Genomic DNA, 26,882 nt, shown 5'->3' with positions numbered 1-26,882 from the left:
GAGAGAGAGAGAGAGAGAGAGAGAGAGAGAGAGAGAATGCATGCACAGCAATCCTCAACCTTCTGAGCTGCCTTGCTCTGAAATTCTCAGCATTTCTGCAAAGGAAGCAGAAAAGCAACTGCCTCTTTTTCAGGGAAGTAAAGAGCTTATGAAAGACCAGGAGAGCAGCGCTGATCAAATGTACCTTTTTCTAGGCTGTGGTATCTCTGCATGATCATTATTTTTGGGGTATCCAGAGAAGCCAGAGTGAGACGATAGAGCTAGGCCATTTTGAGATCCCTAATTTATTTTTTTCTTTTGATGTGTACAGTTCGGCAAGCTGTTGGATTCATGGGCTACAATCCTGCATGCAGAAAAGTGTACCTGGTGGAAGATCAATGGTCTTGGGGCTGAAACTCCACAGCCCATGTGGTGTTATACAGTGCCAAATAACAGGGGCAGCATTTTGCTCTCATTTCCTGCTCTGGGCTTCCTGCAGGCAGCTGTTTGACCACTCTGGGAACAGGATGCTGGGCTATGTGGGCCCTCAGTCCGTTCCTGCAGAGATGTTCTTATTGGTATATGTGGGAAGGAAGTGGGCAGGGATCGGCATCCCCAGAACTTCCTCCCAGCCCAAATTGGCCAGCAGTGCCAAAGAAGTATTTTTAATACCATCCCTAAGTCTCCCACCTCCCCCATATGATTTTTAGGCCCGTGTCCTTAATTTTCCCTTACAGGAGGGGTAGGGACTTTAGGACAAACAAAGCACACCAGAATCATATTTATTGGGGTGAGTCTTAAAATTGCTGCCTTAGTATGAATCCATGAATTCTTATCTGCATGTGAGAGTTCTATCCTGAGGCTTGGTCGGATCCTCCTGAATTTCAAAAGCAAAATCTGGAACTATGTTTCAAAAATCTGAAAAAAATGTCTTAAATCTCAAACATGTTTATGTTGACGGGAAATTTCAGCTTGGTGGTAGACTTGGCCAGCAAACCATCTGCAGTTGCATCTTCAAATTGTGGTCAGAGATTGTGCTAAATTAACAGCCACCTCTCTTTGCTCATTTTGCGGTTTGCTGCACTTAATTCAGCACAGAGAATCATTCCTGGGCAGGAGGGAGGAGAACACTCCATTTAACATCGTGAAAGATTTCTGTGAAGAACAGGTAACTAGTTAACAAGTGGAAAGATGTGCACAATTAAGGCAGTCAATCTTCCGGGTTCTGCTGGTGCTCGCTATTATTTAATCAGATGCAATTAGCATGAGATGAATGTTTACTCTTCATCCATCTCCAAAACATATTTAGAATTCTGACCACAACATGGAAATGTCATTTATTTATGTGTTCTCCTTTTGGTCCCAAGTCTAAACCATTTGCACAGAGTGGAGACATTTTGAAAGGGACGGTTCCGACTCAAATTATCAGGGTCAGCCAGGCAGGAAAAGAGGCATTTTGAAAGTTTCACGTGGGGTTTGTCATGTGAAGAGTTCAGTCTCTAACGGGAAGGAGAGAAGCAAAACATGAAAAGTGGAGACCGCATGAAGAAAAGTGACTGCGTTTTTATTCTTAGCCACTGAAGAACACGTCATTCTTAATAAATCATTCTGAAGCAAGATTGCTTTCCAGTCCAGATGGGCAAATCCAGTGGCAGGTTTTCTAGGGATAGATCTAAATTTGATGATAGATTTCCAAATGATACTTGGGATCCTATCAGGGTGCCACTAAGGAGTTCAGGAGAAGAGCTTAGAATTTTCCGGTAAAGGACTCTTGCCATTTCTGGTGCCAGCCCATGGAGTTTAAGTGGTGTTTTTATTTTATTATTTTATTTTGAATATTTATATCCTGTCTAATACCAAGGGTCTCTGTGTTTGAACAGTCACTCATGGGGAGAGATGCGGCAACATCCCCCGTTGCCCTGTGTGTTGTAACAATGGGATTCCAATAAGGTCTCTCCTTTGCAGTATGGTGGCAAAAGTGTTGGATTGCAGACATGACAGAAACCAGTTCTAGTCTCTACTCCACCAGGAAGCTCACTGGGTGATTCAGGGCCAGTCAGCCTAACCTACCTCACAGGGTTGTTGTGTGGAACTGTGCAAGCTGCCTTGAGTGTCTCACAAGAGGAAAACATGAGCTATATATGCAATGCAGCAACAAGAACTAAAGAGCAATGTTTTACAAAGTCCTGAAAGTGGATATTTTAGGAAGCCAAAAGTTCTGAGTAAAGACTCAAATTTTGGTGCATCCTCTTTCCTCAATTTGAGACTCTCCTGGGAGTTTTCACTTGCTCAAACACACCAATTTTCCTGCCCCTTCCAGATGAGATGTGGAATTGCTTTGCTTCAAACACAGAATGTTATGGGGGTTCCAGACAGTGCTGGCTTTCCTGGGTAACACTTGTGATTTTTTCAGTGCTTCTTCCGCAAGAGGGATTGCACAGCTGAACACTGTTCAAACAAACAAAAAACAATGTATTTATTTTTATGTCATCCAGTAGCTGGAGCTTCCTGGGTGATTCAGAAAAAATGCATGTCATAATACAATAGAAGCATCAAAATTTATCACCACTGAAACAATATGGTATTGGACCTAGCCAGAACAATGCACATAAATGCCCCTATCAAATTTCTGGAAGCAGAGGATCTCACATTGACGAGACAACAGTGGCAGCACCAGGTGGATCTCAGTGAAGGGGAAGTATTCCAGAATGGGGGTGGCCATCTCTGAGAAGGCCCTGTCCTCTGTTGCCAACTTCTGTGTCTGCTTCCAAAGAAGCACTTGGAGGAAAGCTTCTAATGCTTATCATGGTGTCTGATTAGGTCTGTTAGGTCAGAATTTTGGTCTTAATGAATCTTCTTAAAGGATGTTGGTCCCAAGCTGTGTAAGGCTTCACAGGGTAAAAAGAGCACCTGTTGCATTTTTGGGTCCAGTCTCGGGGCTGGAGAACACTCCCTCCAAGGGAAGGCTCAGTTAAGGAGGTGGCTTGTGCATGGAAACAGTCATCTCCAAAACTGAGAGTGCCTGGATGTGAGAAATAAGATGGACCCTGTGTAGGAATGAGCAGCCTTTGGGAGCTGCAGAGACCTCCCGTGCAGCAGGCTGAAAAGACAGCCCCTCCGACGGAGAGCGGACTGGCACCAGCTGATGTGTGCAGAATGATATGGGACCACGACGGGGCACACGGGCTGGATTCTTTGCAGTGCAGTTTCCACATTATCATTTGTCCTCTCCCAGCTTCCTCATCTGCTGCCCTTGCAGAAGCAATAATGGCATAAATATAACAAGCCCTGCAAAATAAGCAGGCAAGCCAGAGAGGAAGTCTGTGATGCCGAAAGACCACCGAGGTTAACGCCAAGAGAATGCAAAGTGCTGTATCAAGAGGTCACGGGGTCAGATGTCAAACACCTTTTGTCCAGTGCTTAAAAGGATGATTAATGGCTATCAGTGGTAAAGTGGAAATGAGTAATTGAATTATTCTGCAGAGGAGCTTTGAACTGCACCCTGTGCTTTTGCGGAAAATAGAAATTTGCCTGGTGGATCTATCCTCTTCCCCTAAGGTATAGGTACCAGCTCTGTAAAGGCTCATTTCCATGTTTGAAGAGGAAGAGGGTGCAGCAACTTTGCTCCCAGTGAAAGCTTGGCTTCAATGATAATTCTGTCACCACATCAGGCTTCCCCAAGCAGCTGTGCTCCAGATGTGTTCAGCTGTAATTCCCAGCATTCTTGGCTATTGTCCATGCTAGTTGGGGCTGATAGGAGTTAAAGCCCAACCCATAAAAGAGGGCACTATGGTAGGGCAGGTGCTTTGCTTGAAAAGTATGCCCATGCTGGTATCTGGCATCCTTCAGTAGGGCTGAGAAAGACCAGTGTCTGAAGCCCTGGAGACCTGCTACCATTCAGCATAAGAATTTCTCCCCCCCAGCTGGTTCCTTCCAGATCATTAGGACACTAATTCCCATAATTCTTGATCATTGGCTGATAGAAGTTGTGCTAGAAACCTCTGGAGGAAACCAGACTGGCCAAGACTGATGGAAGCAAAGCTCAGTAGATGGACCAGCAGCCTGATTTCATCACTTTCTACAAAATCCAACCCACTGGACACCTTAGAAAAGATAACGTAGATTAGTATCTAGGTTTGGCTCAAACACTTTTACAGCATCAGATGCTGATAAATGCTTGTTACTGGGAAAGAAATATGCTGTACAGGGTTCTTAGCCAGGGTTCTCACATTTATGGATCATAGGCTGCATCATATCCAACAGAAAATGTTTTTTGGACACTGCGATGCCTCCTTAATAAGGAATGGTTCAATTTGGCTCATCTCTGGTGGTGCGATGCATGTGCTTTGGCAATGCCCTGCAGCTGCTTCTCTTTGGCAGGAGGTTGTTATATGGCTAAGATTTGTATTGGAACAGTCTTGAATATTTGCGGATGGACACGTACCTGGTGCCCAGCTTTCTTCCCTGCCTGTTGCTGCCAGCAGGAGCAGCACATGTGGAGGGAGGCCAGTGGGCATGTGCAGGAACGGTGCACTGCGAGCGCAACCTTCTTTCCTGCGCTCTGCTGCATGTGCGGGAAAAGGGCATTGCCTGTGCAGCTCATCGCTCTCAGTTCCTGGCGATTGTTGCACAAATACGAGGATGCTCTCCAGGGACTTAGACTCAGGGCTGCTGCAAGGAAGGCTGGAGCCCAGGGAGCCCAGCCCAGGTAACTCACTGGATTCCCACCCTCAGGCAGGTTCCTCGCACATCCCAGTTCGGGGCTGAGAATTCTGAATTCCCCATTCCATCCTATGATCTTTACTGCAGATTTCCGTAGCTCCCAAAAGTGCAACCCCCGTCCTTTCCCTATTCTGGTCTGTGGACCACGGCCACCACCTCCACTGCAGTCCAGAGGTCAGTGCACCGCCTTCTCCTCCTGAGTGGACTTGCATTTCTGCAGCACCTCCGAGCTGTCCCATCCCTATGGAGACGGCTATTAAATGAAAATAATGGTTTCTCCATGCTTCCTCTCCTTCCATGCGTTTTCATACTGTCTTCCTTGTTACTAAAAGTAAAGGGAGAGAGGGCCACATCGCCTGGCCAATGGGAATAAAGCAAGCAAGGATGAGTCCATCGCTGAGGGCAGTAGAGATGAAAGGCTAGAAGTCATTATATGCTTTTCGGTGCCAGGTCAAGACCTTTTTATTTAACCAATATTTTAAAGTTCATTAATTTTAGTTGTATATTTATTCATTTAATTCATTTTAACCATGTTATTTTATGCTCAGCCGTGGTGTGGCCAATTTATTTATTTAGGATTGGATACAGTAGTTGGGGTTTTAATGTTCGTAAACTCCCAGAGAGCCCTCTGGGCTATTAGGGTGGTATATAAATGCAATCAATCAATGCAATAAATAAACAAATCAATCAATCAATATGTTAACGGCTCCTCCTGCAGCCGCTCTTGCCAGGGGACTCAATGGAGTTTCCACAGCAACAACGGTGAAATGGCTATCCTGGGTCTGGATGACTGGAGAATCCTCAGGGAAGAGTGGGAACCTTGGAAGAAACCATGGATTCTATCTGTGGTTTCAGAAAGCCAATCCTGCTCTGCAGAGATCCTGGAGCCAAGTCTGGAAGACACCCCAGACCCACAGTGGAAGGATTTCATCATGGATTCTTCTGTGGTGGAAAATTGCCCCCCGCTCCAGTAACTCCTGCACCCATGGCCATCCATTTGGGCTGAATGGTGGGAGCCAAAAGAACACAGCCTGCCACACAGCAGAGAGGCAACTGATGGAACTCACTGCCACAGGATGTGGTGGCGGCAACCCCGAAAACCTGAGATCTGTGGAGGAAGGTGGTAAAAAAAATGTAACAAATGATGATTGATCAGTTATATGGGTGAGAGTAATTGTATGGTCTTATGGGAAACTCTTCAGGTATGACCAAACGCTGGCAGCATTTAGAGTTGATCAGATGTTGCCTTTTTTCTGGCTTGCTGTAGATCGAAGCTTGTTTACATCATCCCATAGAACTCCCTGAGGCCTCTGAGGCTACACTGGCTTCTATTTGCATAGCTCCACCCCTTCATCTGCATAGGCTCGCCCTGCTTTACATTTTGATACCATAACAGAAGGTGAGAACTGGCTAAGTCCAAATGCTGGCAGTTTTTTCCACTGGATTGCACCAGTCTTTGCACCGGCAAGCTTGGAAAAGTTTTAATCCTACAAATACTTACGGCACAAGGACAACTTGAATCAATGACTTAAATCATTCTGACATCAGTCGGCTTTCTGATGTCCTTTAAGCTTAGCCAGCAAATAAAATATCACCACCACTCTGGCTTAAATATTCGGAACTGGCAAGAAGAAAAGCCAGGGCAGCAGTTCATCTTTATTCTTTTCCTTTGAATATTCTGACTTTACACTTCGGGAATGTAAAGATGAATGTAAGCCCCTGGTTTTGAACCTTTAAAAATAAAAGTAACAATTACTTAAAACACAAGTTTCATTTTTTAATATGGAAATATCAGGAGGAATCAGCCTTTGGGTCAATTATCCTCTTTTTAACAAAACACTTTTTTCTTTCTTTTTGTGAGAGTATATGCATGAAATCAGTAGGGCTTATGTATTTGGAAACGCAAATCAGTACAACACACAAAGCAAGCCTCCCATATCCTGGCTGCCTTTTCTTAGCCTCCCTCCCTTGTATATCCATTCATTTGGCAGATCATAAGAGCTCTAATCCGTCATCCAAAAGACCATTAAAATCAACCCACATGGGGAGGGGGCACTCCAGTTCCTCTCCTTCCCTCGCCGTGTTGGTCACCTCCTACTTGTGGAGGGACACTGTCTGAAGAGGAGACATTCCCCTGTCTTTGCAAGTTCTTCCTGCAATCAAGAACCCTGATTTTCCATTGCCCAAGCCTCCTCTCCCCTTATGAGTTCGTAATAACCCGTTTTGAATGATCAGATATGGCTGAATCTTAAACATTTTCTTGCTTTAGAAAGTATGAAAGTTAATCACTTATGTGTACATCTATTCATTATTTCTGAGCACTTCCCCCTTTTCTATTTTTAAAACACTCAAGAAATTTTAAAAATTCAGGGCAACAGTTTTAAAACTTCCCCACCTCTGCTGAAAATCAAACACTTGTTATTCATGTTTTTAAAAACACACAGTCTATTCTAGTCTGTTAAATGACACCTCACATCTGCAGCAATAAATACATTTTCACTGCATGCTGGAATGTGATCAGAGACTATCTCAGGTTTCCACATTTGCTTTACATTATAATGTGAACCTACCTAAATTTGCAATTCTGAACTTATAAATGAATTGAAATTCAGTTACCCTTCACAATGTGCACTTTTCTGAATTCTGCAATAGAATTCTGAAGGATGGTTTACATTATAAGGAATGTGTAAATTATGTAGAAAAATGCAGGCTAAGATCATGGTTAAATAATGCATATTGCTGCTATAATAATAAATAATAATTAATAGTAATAATACCACCTTTACTGGGACATGCTTGTTGGAAAATGTACACTTTCAGTAGGTTCCAGAAACCCAGAAGGGCTGTTCCCTGTCTACCATTTAGACTCAGGAAGTTCCAGAAATGGGGATTAAATTAGTGGAGTACTATTATTATGTACTATTGTATTTCAATGTATTTTATCATGTTGTAAGCCGCCCCGAGGTTTCGGCAAGGGGCGGCATAGAAATGTTATAATAATAATAATAATAATAATAATAATAATAATAATAATAATATTCCTGTCCATCATGGACCAACTTCTGAAATTCTGGGCATCACCAGGAATGTATCTCCTGATGATTATAGCAACTGAACAGGTAGGTTTATGAACCTGTTCCATTCGGTAATACAGTGCTTTTTGTGTAAGAAAAAAGGTGCCGGAACTCATGAAATTGTTTACCTTTCGCACATAGTCAATCACTGTACACACACCCACACACGTCAGTTGTGTAACAAAACATAACTGTCGCTGCCTTCAGTAACCACTCAGTGTGGGACCACACGACCAATCACAAGCCAAGCAGCGCCACAAGCTGAGCAGTGTCATCACAACCAGTGCGGACAAAGTGCGCATGCATCAGACTCGACACACAAGCAGCCCACATGCACCGTTTTAATGATTTTGCTGCCCACCTGCTAAGCTCAACAGGGCGATTCAAATCCACATGGGCCAAACATCAAATTTTCAAAAGTTACTTTTAAAACTTGGAAAATCTGTTGAAAAAAGGCGCCAGAACTCTGTTCCGGTGCGTTCTATGACAAAAAAACGCGCTCTGCGTGGTAGCCCCTGGAACGATTGCCTGGCAACAGTGATACACGCGCTGGTAACTTCCCGATTAGACTTCTGTAACGCTCTCTACATGGGGCTACCCTTGAAGACGGTCTGGATACTTCAATTGGTGCAGAATAGAGCTGCCAGGTTGCTGACGGGGACTGGGCGTTATGTTCACATGACTCCAGTCCTCCGTCAGCTTCACTGGCTTCCCATTGAAGTCCAGGCCCAATTCAAGGTGTTGGTGATGACCTATAAAGCCCTTAATGGCTTGGGACCTGGTTACCTAAAGGAACGTCTGCGTCCATATATGCCCTCCCGCCCCCTACGATCAACAGCAGATGCCCTTCTCCGGGAACCCTCCATGAAAGATATTAGGAGGGTGAGTACCCGGAGGAGGGCCTTCTCTGTGGTGGTGCCCAACCTATGGAATGTGCTCCCCAGAGAGGTCCGCCTGGCGCCATCGCTATTTGTTTCTCGGCGCCAGGCTAAGACCTTTTTATTTAAAACTTATTTTAATTGTTAACTTATTATGTATTTATAGGATTTTAAAATTTTTAAGCCGAGATATTACCGGGCTTCTTAATCTTTATTGTATTAAGTGTTATTTATATGTTTTTAATTATGCTGTGAGCCGCCCCGAGGCTTTGTTGCGATGGGGGCGGCATAGAAATGTTTTAAATAAATAAAAAGCACTGGTAATAAATCTGAGAAGCTTCATAATGTGACTGAGGGTTAAGGAAAGAATTGATGCTGCTGGTTCCTTGTTGATAGGCAGGCCCCATGCGTGTGGCGCTTTGTTTGTGGAAGGGCTGCCGACGGAGAGGAAGTCAGTTCAGCGCAAACTTCTGCGTTCAGCATATCGAAAAGAGGCGTGATATCTCCAAAGTGTGACTCAGTCATGTCCTGTTTGGACTGGATGCTTTGCATTTTAATTCATCAGGGGAAAATACTTGAACATCCTTGAAAATGTGTTCCCAGTTGCCATTACTTCTTCTGCACTCGATCTGGATAAGGGAAGGCTTCTTCTCAAGATGGACTGAACAACCCTTGCAGAGAGAAGCTTGTTTAATATTTGCACACTTAGGAAGATGATTAAACTGTGTCAGAATCTGTCTAGAATCCCCTGTGTAATTTGCTGCAGATCAGACTAATTTGAAAAAGGATGATGAGGGGGAAGGGGAAGGGCTACCGATGCGTGCATGCATGTGTGAATACTGCGATTATTGCAAAGGATTCAAGTCACAAAGCCATCAGGAAGGGGAACACTGCTGACCCATAATAGAAATGCTAACTGTGCCCTTTTGTATTTCAAGCCATACATAGGTTTACATTTAGGGTTTTTTAAAGAAAAAAGCTTCATAAAATCATTTACACAAGAGCAGACTCAGTTTTCTCCTTTATTCTAAAATGATTAACTTGATTTTATTAACATTTCATAGATGAACTTGGTTTTTGTAGATGAGTATTTAAACCATTTGGGAAACATGTACTAAGTTAAATTGGAAGGAGATGAATTGTCCATATCAGGAGACTTATTTAATCTATTAAAAGAAAACCAACAGCCCAGTATAAAATATTCAAATTGATTTTGATTTCTTCCTTTGTATTTAGCCATATTATATATATTTCAATCATTCTCGTATTTCCTTCTTGCATAGAGGTTTTGCTGTAGAAAACCATACTTGCGTAATATAATGATTTTCCCCTGATAAATTCCCAGTTTTGATGTGTTTTCTGTACTAGCCAAATGATACCTCCTCCAAGAATGGAGAAATGTAGTAATTGTACCTTAACTTGCTGCCATGAAGAGCAAGCTAAGAGCAAAATATGGCCCCTGAGGCATCTAGATGTGTTGTTTTAGCACCGGTTGAAAAGTTGGCCTGTATCCAGGGGAAATGTCAGTGGGCCTGCTTATCCATTGCAGCTGTTGTCCTGAGCTTTACTGGAGGTATCTGTAGTGCTGAACTCCACTTCCGGAATAGATTCACTACTATGGGGCACTGTAGTATCACTGGATAGCTCCTAGAAAGTTCTGAAATGGATACGGAGCTCCACCAACATTGGTACCACCATCTCCCCATGGTGAAGGCTGTTCTAGGGCCTGATATAGCCCCTCCCAACCAGGTACACTCTGCATGAGTTACTACCACTCCCAGAATTCCCTAGACAGTTATGGCTGGGGAATTCTGGGAGATGTAGTCTAATGTCTCTGGAATGGACCAGTTTGGGAAAGTCCAACCCAGTGCAGGACATGGAGCTTTGTAGGACCGGCTCTACCATTAGGCTCCTTCCTTCAGGTAGCAGGTACAGATGAGCAGCAGGGGTGGGGGTTCTTCCTAGCCCTCCCACTGGGCTCTCCCTGCTCCCAGCCATGGCTTGCTGTTGACCCAGGGTACCTGTCCATCTTTCCTCATTGGCGAATGCCCCGACTAAGCAGAGCAGAAAGGTAGTCAACAAATATAAATGTATTAAATGAAGCATAGCACAAGATAGCGAATTAGGAGCTGGAAAGATAATACAGCGATCAAATATTCAACAGTGCAAAAAGACTGGGACACACCACTGTTTGTTTGTTTGTTTGTTCATTGATTTATTTATTTACACACATATTTATAGGCTGCCCATAACTGCCGAGGCCTTCCTAGCTATATCCGATCTGCAAGTATCTGTCTGCTTCCTCCTCTCCCACTCCTATAATTTGGCAGCATCGTGGCACCAAACGACAGAAGAAAGAAAATCCAGGCATTTTGCTGAAAGCAAAGGGGAAATGTAGGGTAGAAGAGTAGGTGGCAGGATATGAAGGAATCTAGCAGAAAGCACTGATCCTCGATCTTTGGTGGGGGTGAGGGAGATCTGTGTGAAAGCAGGCAGACATGAAAGAAAGCATAGGAAAGTTAAAAATTACCACGGGGGCAGCCGCCAGGACACCTGCTAAAGAACCTTCTTCAGCCCATCACAGCTGGAAGGGAGAATGAAAGGGATGCAAACAACCCGCTCAGAAGCATGAAATTGGGGTTTTGTCTTTTTTTTCTCCCTTGCCCCCTTCTCTCCCTTTTATGAACAGTTAACAGTATGCAAAACTGAGAGGAATTGGGACATGGGGGTGTTGGGGGGTTGGAGGAAGGATTCATCAGGTTCTACATATAAAAAGATGAAGCTCAGGAAACCATGTTTGGAAGCTTCCCGGTGAATAGAAGAAAGCCGTAATGAATGCAAAGTGGGTGACTCCAAATGGAGCTTGAATAGGGGCATGACAAAAGGAAGAGGGCTGTCTCCCCCCACCCCCACGGGCTGCCCCCCCCCCCCATCCATGTTGAAGAAAGGATGCTGCTAAAAGATGGCCAGAGTTTCGGTGTGTCCCTCCTTGCAGAGTCTCTGGTGGGTTTTGTTTTGCCTTGGCCCCCAGTGCAACTGAGTTAATTTGGAGAAGTTTTAATTTCTGGCTGTAGGGAGGGTGTGTTTTGTTGTTTTAGCTTAAACAAGGATGTTTACTTTTGATGGGGCTTTACTGGCAGTGGTTTGCCCAAATTTCAGATGACGTTGGCACCTGCCTCTCCCCACCACTCTCTCTTTCTCCCGTTTATGGAGCATCAAGAGATTACAGAAAACAACTTTGTTGGCCAACAGCAAGGATATACCTTCAGGCCACTAGAAAGGTAGTTCTCATGCATCTGCCTTCTAATATTTTAGCACTTCCATAGGCTTCAAATACTCGATGCATTCAATACAAAAAGCCCGTGAAGATCCCAGAGAAGGTTAAACTCATAGAGCTTCCATGTTAAAAACTTGAAATATTTTGTGTGTTTATAAAGATGACTAGCGCTATCATAACAATGTGAGCAGGCAGGGAAATGGCTTTGTTTAAAGACAGGCAATATTTTGATGGGTCTAATACATAGACCAGTGTGTGCACGTGTGAAGACAAGTGGTAAGTATACAGATCTTATCTATACATGCCTAAAAAGAAAGTTCTGCAGTGGGAAGTAGAATATTTCTTTAATTTCTCTGCTTGGCCTCATCCATTAAAAGAATCTCTCACTTCCTGAATATTAATGACTCTCAGTATTTTTGGGTAGTATCTCTCAGTATTTTCGCGACATCACATTATGTTGCAGATTATTCATGGACTTTTTGCTTTCCAGAAAGTGCAGACTAATTCATCTATGCTTTTTTCTCCCCCACCTTTTTTTTTTTTTTTTTTTACACCAAAGAGGGTCAGTATATCTCTCCAGCAATTTACGTCTTCAGTGTGAGGATAAATCCGACCAGTTGCTTTATGGAGCAGTGTTGTTGTTTTTGCTGAATTAAGATGTTCCAGTTAGGTTCCTAACAAGCTGAAAACACATTTATCTGCAGGCCCTTTTAATTAATTTATTTATTTCATGTTTATACAGGCCAATAGCTGAGGCTCACTGGGTAGTTAACAAAAGTTAAAAAAATATAGAACACTCACAAAAATACAAATGCAAGATATTAACTTAAGACAACAAAACCACAGTAGCACTTGCAATTGAATCAGCATAGAGGCCATATATTAAGAACAGAAGTTAAAAAATTAAGCTGCTTAAATGCTGGGAGAATACAAAAGTCTTCACCTACACCTTTTGGGGAGCTCATTCCACAGCTGGGGTGCCACAACCAAAAAGGCACCTTTGAAAGGGGCTCCCAGAGAAGGATGCCCAAACGTGATCTTAGGGTCTGGGTAGGTACATATGGAATGGGCTGATCCTTCAGAAAACCTGCCCCCTAACTATTGTGGTTGGACAAAGTCTGTTGCCCAGCAAGCTTACCCACCTGACTCCTTCAAATAGGTTACAATAATGCATTTACTTTCATGAAGCAAAGACTCTGGATTCTGCTTTTCAAGAGCTTCTGGTTTGTTCATGTGCAATCTGTTTGCCTTGCTTTTCAGGCATCTCCTGTGAGGGTCCTTTCCAGTTGGTGCCCTACTTTAGGACCCTGCATGGTGCTAAATATTATGAAGTGTTTACTCTGTATGGATTGCATGTTCTTCCACCCTAAATGCATTTGGACAGGTGTGCAGGCAGCCCTTTTCCTTAAGGGTATGTCCTTGAAATGATCAGGAGGTGGAATCCATAGAGCACAACCTTCTGCCTGTGACTTTTAAACAGGAGTTAGGAGCCTTTCTTTGGCATCTTAATGCCCAAACTACCAGAAAGATCCGTTCAGTTCTATATTAAATGTCTGATGGAAGATAAACAGTGTCACTGATAGCAGCTACATTTCTATCTGTAGTAGTGAGAGGAAGAATGGCTCACAAGAACACAAATCACTGTTTGAAGCGGGTAGGAATGTACCTGTTGGTGGGGAGAGGGAAAATTGGGGCATTCCTGGGCAACCTGGAGAAGGAGCAGTGGGGGAGCTCAGAACGTGGACCAATTCCAGGTCTTGAGGTGAGAGAAGCGGCAGTCTGGGCCAAGCTTTTCTCAGGGCCAGACTCTCCAGGTGCACAGGTAGCCTCTGGGAATGACCAAGATGTGCAGTTAGCAGAAGGAGGTTTGGAACAAGGTGGGTACAGGTGAGGTGGGTGCAGCTTTTGACCCAATGATGTGACATCGGCAGAGGAGGCGTGCTTATCGGCAAAGGATGGAGCTGAAACATACTCACAAGGAGAGTTCCTAGAAGTAAATACTAGATTAAGTTCATCGAACCTCTTTGTGCGTGCACAGAGATTCATTGTGGGTACCTGTGCTTCTGGAAAACATTGCCTCTGGTCAATAAAGAACTTTTTGCAAAGGAAGCTCTGTGGCTTTAAATTGCAAAGGGAGGAAACCTCACTCACAACAAAGTTGTGGTTACTGGACTGTTTTACTAGTGTATCTGTGTTACACTTTGAATTAGCTTGTTTTGAGATTCTGGTAGATTGTATGTTATATTTTGGGGGTTTATTGATTGCAATACGTATGCTTAGATGAGTAATGTTAATGGAAAATGTTAAATACAGTTATGACACAGTTGCTGGTCTTGATATTTCCAATGGCAATCTGGGCCAATTTCCTAGGGCATTTCAACCTTAAAGTGCAATATTTCTAGAGCTATCTAATTAAAAGGAAATTGCTATTAAATTAAAAATGTTGTGTTTTATCAGAATCAGCCTGGAATATGAATAGATAAATCTGTCAATTTTGGTTTCTCTCAGTTTCTCATTTTTTCAGTCATGAGTCAGGGTCAACTCAATCTTGATTTTTTAATTCACATGAAAAATTTGTATGTGTTTTGGTAGGCAGCTTTGCATAATATACATATTTTTGCAAGCACTTTTCCAAATGTAGGGCATTTTAGGGTTATTTTCATTAGCATATATTTTATTGTGCTTGGTCTCCAATCTACACATTTTTGTGCACATTTTTTGAATGGAAAATTTCAAAGAAAAATGAGGAGAAGGGCAAATTTCAAAGGGAAAATGAGTTTCAGGGCACATGTGGTTACAAAAATGGGAAACAAGCTCATTTCTTCCCCATCCCTAGCCTGAAACCATCAGGCAAATTCGAATTATGGACTTGATTCTTTAGGAGTCGGATCTACATGCTTATCTCCCCTGATTGGTTGAGTTCAAACTGAGATCCTTTGTGAAGTAGTGGTTAGAGTCCTGCCCTGGGACCTGGGAAATCCTGGTTCTAGTCCCCATTTAGTCATGAAGGTCACTGGGTGACATCGCACCAGCCTCTTATTCTCAGCCTGACCTACCTCACAGAGATGTTGTTGTGAGGATGAAATAAAGCCATGTAAGACACCTTGGGGTTCCTCACAGGAGGTAAACAAGGCAGTTAGAATGCAATGTGATAATAACAGTAACAACAACGATACTAAGATTGGCTCAGTTAGCTGAGAGCGTACAGAATAAAAAAGCACATCTTGAGCATTCTTCATTGGGCATGGGCTTCCACTTACCCAGAATTTCTTCCCCATTACATTTTTTATTATTAATCATTGCCCTTTTTACTTCCACTGTAATTAACATGTGTGAGTGGTAATAGGCAGATGCCACACTTTAAACTGAAGGGGATGTACTCGGATTTGAAATGTTGCCCATTATTTCTCTGTGCAGTGTCACTTATAAAATTCCTAGTGTTTTAATGCCGCTGAAACCTATTATTTTGGGTGGGTGGTGGAGAGAGACAATTTAACTCATTCTTTTGCTGTCGGCAAACAGATTGGTTTGAATTTGACCTCAAATGCTTTCGGTGATTCCTGTACAGACTTAATCATGTCAGTTCTGCCTAGCTATAGGCTTCTTATGAGCTGAGAATGACCCTGTGTCTAACCAGCCTACAAGCTCCCTGTCAAAGGGGACAATTTGGGCCGCAGTGGACTGGTATTCCAGCTAGCAGCAGGGTGGCCCATCATCAGTCCTGAAGAGCTTTCTAGCAGATGCTGTTCCATCCAAGTAGAAGAGGACTCTCCCTCTTGCAGCGCCATTTCCTGGCAGCCCATGCGTTCACTGAGAGTATTCCTCCCCACACCATAGAACCGTACCGCAAGTTTAGCGCACACTGGAATACGCACCCCAGAAAAAGCACAGTATAGTGAAGTCGCGACAGAGCTGGTCTGAAGAAGCCTGGGACACAATGGTAAATGGCTCAAGGGGGACGGTTTGGGGTGAGCAATGTGTCAGGTGCGAGTGAGCACGGCATTGCAATGCCAGTCAAAATGCCTTGTGTAGATCCACCCTTGCCGAATGCACAAGGATGCAAAACCGGACTTTTAAGACCAAGGACTTAGCTCTCTGGGCTTTGATGGACAAATCCATCCATTTTAGCTCACGTTTGAACTCTTTCTTCTCATTATGGTCCCTAATATGGAGACTTAAGAGAATATCAATAAATGCTTGTGAAAACCAAACTGGAACAAAATTTTCCCCATCACTAGGCAAGAGTGGGCAAGTTTCAGTCCTTGGTCCTCTGACCATGTGCAATGAAACAGCTCAGCCCTCTGCAAGAGTCACCTGCCCCTTGCCCAGCCATCTCCTCAGTGCAGCGGAAAAGAGTCAGGGGGAAGGAGAGGGAAAGGGATGCAAAGGGGGGAAAAAATAACATTATAGGGCTTTTGGTTTTGGCTTCACCCACTGTTGACACAGTTCTCACAGATTATATCCTGAGGGAATTATTTATTCTTCTCTGATGTACCTTATACCTCCATCCTGCCTTTCTTGTATCATGGAATCCATAGTGACCACCTGAGAGTCCCAAGGAGTGTCCCCTTGCAGGTGGTCTCCCCTCCAAGCACTGACCAGACCCGCACCTGCTTAGCTTCACCAAGGTAGCTCCATCAGGTGCTTTCAGATCGTACCCTAAGAATGCAGCCCTGGACAGGAAAAGTTCCCCTTTTCAGGGATTGCTGGGAATGAACACAGAGAATGGTTTTGTGCCCCTAGCACCAAAGCACTACCCTGGCACAGAAGCCCTCAAAGAAACAAGGCTGAAAGGCCAGCGGAAGGTGGTGGTTCAACAGTTCTCCTTAAGATGGCAGCCTGGCAAGTCCTGAAGAGCCCCAGTCATTGTCTCGGTGCCCTTGCTCTGAAGGGCTCTGCTTTCTGGGCCCTTCAGGGCAGAGGAAGGTCCTTTCTCTTGCTGTGCCTGGAACATGGCTAAGGACTCATCCGTGATCCGTTTGCCCTGTGCAGTCATCCGAATGCCACTCAAGTGCTGAAGAGGCTTTTGCTGCAAGTTATTTGAAGGGGGAAAGCGGGGGGGGGGGGCACAGAAATGACTTGCCTCATCTGAGCCAAACCAGGATGGACTTCGGAGGCAAAGCCGAAGGAGAGGAAAGAGCCCCTCCGTCAATCACACCGTTTTGTACTTCGGGTCACTTCGACCCCAACAGCTTTGGCTCCCACCTCGCGGATATGACTGTGTCCTTCAATCTATTCACATCTGAAATTTATCTAGGAAAGAAAAGGCTTTTTTGGCTGGATTGCTTTCTCTTAAAATATCACTATGATGAGAGCACTTGGCTATAAGAGCAAAGTGAGGCTTGGCAGTCTGGGAACCAGTAATTTGAAAGGCCAGGCAGCTCTAGGGGAGAGCTGGGTGGAAAAGGGACAGCAGAGGGAAGATCTCACATCTATCTCTCCACTGCTCTGCTCTCTCTCTCTCTCTCTCTCTCTCTCCCCCTCTCTCTCTCCCCCTCTCTCTCTCTCTCTATATATATATATTTATTTATTTATTTATTTATTTAAGTGGCATTTTATTTTTATTTAAGCGGCATTTTAACTGTTAATATTACTGGATTTTATCTGGCCAGGGCGGCTTATTTTATATTGTATTTTTGTATTTTTAATTTAATGTTTATATTTCTTGTAATTTAATATTATAATTATTTTTAATTTATTGTTGTAAGCCACCCCGAGGCTTCGGCGAATGGGGCGGCATAAAAATGTTTATATATATATATATATATATATATATATATATATATATATATATATATTCCATGACCAAAATGCCTGTGCTTTGTTTCCATCCTTATTCTACCAGATATGTCCCATCAAGAAATCACCCTGGAGCATCCGAAACCTTTGTTAAGGAACTCTAAGCATGACCCAAGGAAGTTTAGCTATCACTCCACTTGCTAAAATACCTGTCAACAAGATGCAGTTATAACAACCGCAGCAATGAATTTGTTTGTTGTGAGATGTGCCCTCCCTAGGAATGGATGTAACTCAATGATAATGTGCGACTTTCACAGGTGGAAGGTCTCAGTATCAGTCCTCATCTTTTCCAGCAATGCGGATGTTGGGTCATAGCACTGAGTAAGCCCTTGGTGTATGGATGCTGCCAATCCGAGCTGACAGCGCTCTGCTCTTATGCAGTATAAGGCAGCATGTAGATCTCAAGTTATTTTGGACTTCAGCTCCCTGAGGTCCCTACCAGCACAGCCAGTGGTCAGAAATGCCAGCAGTTGAAATCCAAAACACCTGGAGATCTTTCTTCTGCAGTGTATGGCATATGGCATGTTTCCATATCGTCCCAGGACATAAGATCACACAAGGGAAGCTGAGTCTGGGGTGAGATCTGTCAGTCCCACTCAACAGGGAGCTAGGACTAGCTGACCAATACCCAAGGCCTAGGTTGAAATGGCCTTAGAAGGTGCACCCTGGAGAACAGACTGAAGGGGGAAGGAGATACCACCAAGGTAACCTCACTAGAAAACGTCAGCTTCACTGGCTCCCCATTGAAGTCCGGGCCCAATTCAAGGTGCTGGTTATCACCTACGAAGCCCTTAACGGCTTGGGACCTGGTTACCTAAAGGAGCGCCTGCGTCCATATGTGCCCTCCCGCCTCTTGAGGTCAGCGGCAGAGGCCCTTCTCCGGGAGCCCTCCGTGAAAGATATTAGGAGAGTGAGTACCCGGAGGAGGGCCTTCTCTGCAGTGGTGCCCAACTTATGGATCGCGCTCCCCAGAGAGGTCCGCCTGGTGCCGTCGTTGTTTTCCAGCCCCAGGCCAAGACCTTTTTATTTAAACGCTATTTTAATTGTTGATTTTATTTATTGATTTTAAATTTTTATGCCAGGAAGTCTCCAGTATTTTATGCATTTGTACAGATCTATATTTATTTATGTGTTGGAAGCCGCCCTGAGGCTTATGTGAATGGGGCAGCATACAGGTATTCCAAATAACTAACTAAATAAATAAATAAATAAATAAATAAATAAATATCAACTCATATGAATTGCCAGTACTTCTCCTGTTTTGTCACAAGTCCTTTTGTCGTGGGACCTGTTCCTTCCTCAAAATATTTCCCCTTGACTAGAGATGCCAGATTCCACCATCTGTAGAGCCTGGCCGTCCTGGTGGAACATCCACGGAACGGACTGTTGCAGTGCCAGAGGGTTCCATGTGGCAGTGGCGCTCTCGCACATGTAACGGCTTCTTCTGCATCATGTGCGTTGCAGCAGCAGGCACTGCAGAAGCTTCCAGTGTTCCTTGAACTCGGTAGATCCTAACAAGTCAGTCTGGTTTCTGATATCCAGGACTAGATATCAGAAGCAGAAGTTCGATGGATATTCAAGCACAGCTGGGAAGGAAGAAGCAGTAGCCTTCCAAGCATTCCCTGAAGCAAAAGCTGGTGCTACATCTGCGTTTGGTCTCATGTGTTTATTCCTTTATTGCATTTCTTTACAGCTCCATAGCCAGAGCTTTCTGGCAGCTTTCAAAAATCTGAACCCTAAAATACAGCAGAACAAAAGATAAAACCTTTAATCTACAGAAATTTAAATCTATCTGAAATAAATTCAAACACTGTGGCTCAATAGAAACAATATACAAACAAACATTATCAAATGTCCGACGGTAAAGTCTTAATGTAGTGCCAAAAAGATGGCACTAGGTGGACAGCATCAAGAAGGGCTTCTTCCTTGTTGATGTCTTCCAAACTTCCTTGGAAGAACCCAGAGGATGGCCTTAGATGGTTACTGTATTGTATGGAGCGTTTCCTATCAGGAGAAGCACTCTGTCATGTATTGCGGTATTTGAGGTCCTCAGCTTTGTATTGGTCAATACTAGCACCTCCAACTGGGCTCAGAAATGCATAGGGGCCCATGCAGGTGATCCTCAGTTAGTGCTCTATGCACAGACCTTCCCTGCTATCAGTCTGGATGCCCCAATTATGTACAAGCCGCAACCATCTTCAAGGACAAATCTTTCTTGGCACGCAATAGAACGTGATGCAGATCAGTGGAATGCTGGTTTGTGAAACCTGTTCTTGCTTCACAGTTGTGTGACAGAACTCTGTGTATTTTGCAGTTCCGCAGCCAGTAAAGGTGTGAATGGTGAGAAGTGAGAAAAACCCTTATTAAATGTGTTTAGTGGCCTTCTCCTCCTATTTTCTCTTCTTTTAAAAGCAGCAGTACATACTCTTCATGCCCCCAAGACTGAGCAACTCAGCCATTCAAGTAGGAACATTGCCAGATTCCAACAACAGGGCAATCCTTAACTTCCCCACTTCCCGTCCTCGTGAATGCCATTCCCCTTAGACATGGGCTTTGCTTGAGAGGCAGGTGAGACGTTTCAGTTCAGTTCCTCCTCTTTCTGTTGATTTTACACTAAAATTGACATCATTTCCCTATTTAAAAAAAACCCTGCATGAAGAAGTGCATCAGAGAAGTAGTGATAAAGGAATTGTGTTCCTCTACCACTTCTCCATTGTGAACCCCCATTCCCAAAAATGCTTTTCCTTCATACAAGTGCTCACTGAGCCTTTGTTAGCCATGACTGGGTGTAACAATGTAGTTAGACCTGAGATGGCTCTCAGATAATCTTTGGGAAAAACAAAGAGGATAGAACTGGACTCAGACGACCTGGGGGTTGAGATAGCATTGAGTGTAAGTTGAACTTCAACATGAACTTGAACTCATGTTGTCTGAACCCAGCTGGGGTAATAATGAACCACTCACAGTTCACAACCCAACAATAAACCATGGATTGTTTGCGGTTAGTGCAGCTGGGTTTGGACCACATATTAACCCACATTTCAACAACAAACCGTGGTCCCCCAGCATATCGTTGGCTCTTTAGTATTGGTAGCAAAACAGAGCCTCTAAGTCCAAAGGTTACATACCATGAAATATCAGGCGCTGAGGGACAAAGTAAAGACTGCACATTCCTTCATCCAGATGCCCTACTAGCACGTCACTGAAGATAGCTACAGATATACTGACGAGCAGAGTTATTCTGGGTAGTGTTGCTCCTTCTGCTGCTATTTGACCATGGCCAGCTACTTCTTTTAGGAAGGATTTCATCGATCTTGAAGAGCCTTTCCAGTGGTGGCCCCCAGTTATAAAATGTGTTCTGCACTGAGTCCCACCTGGCACCAACTTTGCTATCTTGTGAACACCAAGTAAAGACTCCTCTAGAGCAGGGCATTCAATTAGTTACTGGGACCTGCCAGATGTTAGATAGGGTTTAACAGGGTCATCTTAATGCATCATTTTGCTTTTCTGTTTTTGTTTGGTTTTAAATTTTGTACTGCTAGCCTTTATGCTTTAATATGTTCCAATTGTATTTTATATTGGTTTTTGAAATACGATGTTGTGAACCACTCAGAGAGCTTCAGCTGTTGGTCAGTATCAAAATAAATAAATATGAAAAAACATTGTGTCAGAAAGTTATTATTTAGGGGTACACACATTCTTCTTAATGATCCACCTGTCTCTTGGAATTGAACACAAGGTCAGTGTAAATGGATTCTCCATGCTCTTTTGAGAGCTAAAAGACAAATATTGCAACGCTAGAAGGACAATTGACCATTCTCTACCATACAGTGGGTTGGAGACTTGCTGAAACTTTGAGGTTTGCACAGGTGGGTTTTAGGTGTGATTGATGCGTGGGCAAATGCATGCATAGCTAGGTTACCTTTACTGAAAGTCTATGCATAGCTATCCCTGAAAATAGCAGTGTATTTTGCAATAGGATATATGTGGTCACTGCAATAGACTCAAATGTCATTGTATTTCTCTTTTTTGTTCTTGTTTGTGTTTTCAATTTTGGGGTGAGGGGGGATGTTCAGTCCCTGGCAACTCCAGCTGGTACAGGATACAGAGTTGTCAGTGCCAACACTACTGAACTGGATGGACCAAAGGTCTGACTCTGCACGCTGCAGTTTCCCACGTTCCTGTGTCTATAGCATTAGGCATTAAGTACCTTGAAAGGTCAGCAAATCACCGGTTCATAGATTTAGCATTATCATATTTTGATTACCACAGAGTGGAAGAGGTGCTTGTGAGATTTTTCTCCTGGAATACCAAAATGGCTCGGTTGGCCCTGAGTTTGATGTGCCTTTGCCCAGGTGTTTACATCTGAGTAAACATGCAGACTGTGGCAGCAAACGGGGGTGAGCAAAAGTATATTTCCAGATGTGTTGCACCCCAACTCCCAGCATCCCTGACCATTGCCCACTCTGGCAGGGATTTCTGGGCAATGGAGTCCAAAGCATTTGGAGAGTTACTTTTTGTTTTCCCCTGCACAAGAAGGCTGCAATCTGCACTTAACCAGGGAATAAGGGGGGGGGGGGTTAACTCAGGGGGACTTTCAGAAGAGGAAGAGGATGACAACAATGATGAAGACGACGATGATAATTTCATTTTCATTTTTATACCATCCCACAGCTGAAGTTCTCAGTGCAGTTTACAACAGTCCATAAAAACATATGGTAAAAATAAAATATCATAAAATCAGGAAAAAATAGCAAGTTTAAAACAGCTAAACAGAGATTAGCAAACAATGGCTCTGCTAAGCACCTGGTGGTCCCCATTGAGTCCCTGGCTGGCCAAGTAAGTCTTAAAGGGGCTCAGAGAAGAGGGCCGGCTTAACCTTCTTGATGGGAAGGCTGTTCTCTGCATGAAGAAGCAACGGCATTCGCTTCATGCGTTCCCTTCCATGCTTTGTCTCTCAAACAAGAGGAAGATGGAGAAGGGCAGGGCCTTCTGCTAGGTAAGCAACCATGTGTGGGAGACTGTAGCTCTTAGACTGTCCAGGGAGCCCGATAACATAAGGAAAAGATGCAAGTGGGACCAGATGAAAGGACTGTCTGTCCACCTGCCATTCCTCCAGAGGCAGGGCTGGTGAATGGACAGACTCCGTAGCGAACCCAAGTTATGGGAAAGCGCCTTCTCTGCCTTGGAGCTCTGATTGCTGCTGTGAGTCAGAGCAGACAACCCTGGGCTAGATGCAAAAATGGGACACGGCATCTTCCTCTGATGGTGCCAAAGAAAAAGCTGAATGAGTAACCACATCAATGTATGTATACATTAGATTTATATCCAACCTCTTTTTTCAATCAAAGAACTCAGAGCAGCTTCCATCCTCCTGCTGCTCTCAGTCTTATCCCCACAACAACCACCCTGTGAGGTAGGTTGGGCTGAGACTCTGTGCCTGGCCCAAAGTGCACCCACTTGGCTCCATGGCCAAGCAGGGACTAGAACACAGATTGCCTGAGTCCCAGGCTCTTAACCATTGCACCACACTGCCTCTCATAAGGGTATGCATTTTTATCATACACTGAACTACGCAAAAGGGAGAGAAAAGCCTTTGTTCCTTCCCCTGCCATTAGTTTTGCATGAAAAGAGCTACACAAAAGAATCAAGATCAAGAAGCAGACCTTGCAAAAAAAAAAAAGGGGGGGGTGTTATAAAGATGCACTGGGAAACCAGACCCCCTCATCCCACCCCAGTGCTGGAACTCTCCTCCCTCCGAGTTCTCATTCAGTTCCCAGCAGCTCCTGAGAAGTTGCTCTGAGGCTCGGGGACCCTCCAGGGTGCCACAAAGAGCCACAACTGGTGTGTAGGTTGCAGCTGGGGGGAGACAGGAATGTTCCCTTCACCTGGGCAGAGCAGAAGTGCGTTCCACTCGTGCAAGAAAGTCATTGGAGCCCATCCAGTGAAAATGCGAAGAATAAACGTGCAAACAAATAAAGCTAGACCGCAGGGCAAACTATTTTTCCCCATAAATAAGTTGGAGGAGAGTCAAAGGAGATCTTTAGCATAGCCATGCATTAATTTTGGAGGAAATGTAACTATGTGATGACAGATCAAAACATCTCAGTCTTTTGAATCAGGGTTAGTCATACATTATGTTTATTTTCAAATACCTTGATACTAGGATATTTTGTTCTATTGGGGCCATGTAATCCACTCCATTTGGAATTCAGAGTGTCTGTCACACTTGAAAAACACACATACACACCAGATTGAACCATTGTACAGGTTTGAACCAAGCCCTGTTCATACAACACAGTCAGATGAATGGAAGATTTAGAAGGGAAAGATAAAGCCCTCCCGTTTCTCCACTTGGGATGCTTCTGGATGCAAAGCTTTTGTTGGGCAACAGCCCTGCTCTCATTCATGGAATTTCACAAGGAAGGGAGTGTCCACAAGTCATCCTCTTTCACTACAGTGCTCCCCTATTTTCCCACTGCTGCTTCTGGCTCGCCCGCCTCAAAAAAATCCATTGAAAAAAGGACCATTAAGGAGCAATAGCTGCCTATGATCTCAATGCACCCACGGTCTGTTCGGTTGTCTGAACAAAGCACATATGATCATTAAATGGACAGAGATTTAGAACGGAAGGTTAGTACTCTTCCTACAGTCCAGACATTCACTGAATGCCCATTTTTTTCCTGTAACTGCAACAGCACATCAGCATCCCCATAGCTGGAAATGTGTCAGATTCAGGCGGTCGGCATGGCAGCGCGAATGATCAAATCGCAAGGATGGGATGGATTCTCGCCTGAGAAGGTTCCCGTGATGAGCGTGTTTCTTCTGGGCTCTCCTGAAAAAATGCAGCAGCTCACTCTGATCCTCGGCGAAATCTTCCTCCACTGTAATCTCTTCAGGCACAGCAGTGCTGATTCGGGGTGTCAGCAAAGGGCAGAAAATTACCAGTTATTTCACTTGCTATGATTGCGTTTTCCCTGCTGTCGAACAAGAAGAGGTGCAGGTGAGAATTGTTGCCCTGGGTGCCAAATGTACTTGGCTGGTCTTAGGTACCATACAAATGCCATTGGGTGGACAGGTGTCCTCCTTCACAGAGGGCAGTCCTCGGTGAAGGAGGACACCTGGCTGCCAGAGGACCATCCCCTGTTCTGCAGGCATCTTCTGTCTGAAGGGGTGTCAGTTTCCCGCTGCAGAACCACCAGAATGAAGGGCCAGGACTGGCAGGCGCACTGCAGGCTGAGCAAACCGTACCGTTCACCTAGTTGCAGCCTTCTGCACCATGTTGTACTAACCTTCTACAAATCTCAAGCGTGTGCATAAGTGTGCGTGTGCGCATGTACATGCACATGCTAGGCAAACTGCCGACCTATTGTATATTCCTGTTTGTGATCCATATTCTCTTTTTTTGGCAATTCACACATGGCCACCCTACAGCCGTGTAGCCAATTTTCGGGGCCATGCCTGCATCGCTTCCCTTTCCCAGCTCGCCAGTTCCTCCTTCCCTGGCCTCCCTGACCTGCGTCCTGAAGAAGGTGGGCAGAAGCCAAAGAGAGATCAAGCATCCATCCCCAGGCAGGTCTCTAGCTCTTGAAGTCCCAGGTGGCCATTTCTTGTGGGTCCACCTGAAGCTACGGTCTCTGTGGCCGTGATGCAGAGATGGCAGTGTCCGCCTGGCACGCAGCCCCAGCTCTGACCCTTCCCCGGGACATGCAGGATGTGCCGTTGCTGCTAATTCTCAATGCTATCCCAGGTGTAGGCACGGGGCTGGGCGAGATCGTTTCTCCATGATGCTCTAGTTTGCTGTTTGCAGAACATCTTGCAGTGATAGCAAGACCTTTGAAAGTGGATTCTTTCCCCTCTATTCTGAGGGGATAGTTCCCTCTATTATTTCCCCTCTATTCATTCCCTCTGTTACCCCCTTCTTTTGTAAGGGAGGACCCAGCCTAAAGAGTAGGTAACTACCAAGGACTGTTGCATTTCCCTGATGCATCTGAATGATACTGTCTCTGTCCAAAAAAAAGTTAATAATTGTATGTCCAAAGCCCATGGCTGTTCAACTAAGCCATTTTCGGAGGCTGCTGAGAAATTTTTTATGGAAAACTTGTGCCACCAGCTGAGAGAAGGTAGTCATTCAACAGCCTGTGTGGGTACTCCTCAGGCCATCCAGCTTGGGAAAAGAATAAGGAAAAGCTTGCACTGACCTGCAGGAAAGACATATGGAGAGGTCAGTGATGTGATGTGAAACTCGTCTCCACAGGCCGTTCTTCATAGCAAGATCCCAAAACAGATCCTGCCACTCTGACCCACACACCTTTCAAGTTGCAGGGAAGCCTGTGAGAAGGCAAGAAGATATTTTTCCTGCCCCTCAAGCTGGATTCTGCCCACGTGGTTGGTCAGTCGTAAAACAATTGCCTGGCTTATCTTGGGGGGAAGAAGGGAGAGCCTGTTCTCAAATGCAGGCTGTGAGGGGGTGGAAAACACGGTAATGGAACAGCTCAACCAGGAGAGCCGGGGGTGCAGCCAGAGAAGTAGTAGTTCTCATGAGCACTTGATGTGACCAGACAGAGCCCTTCAAAATTGCTTCAAAATATGTCTGCTCCATAATTGCTATTGGTACTCTTGAACCCAGCTGGTAAATAGAGATGGAGAAGTTTGTTCAGTTCACATGTTGTCATTTTCTTGCTATCTATTGCATTTATTTACAGTCCAATAAGCACGTAAGAAGAAGCGTGAGGGAGGGGCCAGCCATTCTGCTGTATGCAGTGACCAAATAGCTGCCCCATAGGACACCAGCACTCACGTTCCCCAGCAACTGCTATATAGAGGGATACTACTGCAGCTGTCTGGATGGCCAACAACAATTCGTACAATGCAATAAAACACAAAATGGAAATGCAATTAAAACTTTACATTTTGATTCTTTAAAAACTGAGCTTAAAACTGTTTGAACAACTAACTGGAGTATATTGAATGCGACTAGATATGTTAAAAGAAGAAAGCAGCTGACATAAGCCACCCACTCCAGGATGCCCACGAATGCCATTTACCTGGTGCTGAAAGGATAGTGGAGTTAGCTCCAGGTGGGCCTCCGTTGGGGGCATCGTTCCATAATTAGGGGGCTGCCACTGAGAAGGCCCTCTTCCTTGATGCCTC

This window comes from Varanus komodoensis, unplaced genomic scaffold, assembly GCF_004798865.1.
Source record: "Varanus komodoensis strain SLA01 unplaced genomic scaffold, ASM479886v1 scaffold28, whole genome shotgun sequence".
In the NCBI taxonomy this organism is placed as follows: Eukaryota; Metazoa; Chordata; class Lepidosauria; order Squamata; family Varanidae; genus Varanus; species Varanus komodoensis.
Note: the sequence above shows the minus strand (reverse complement) of the source record.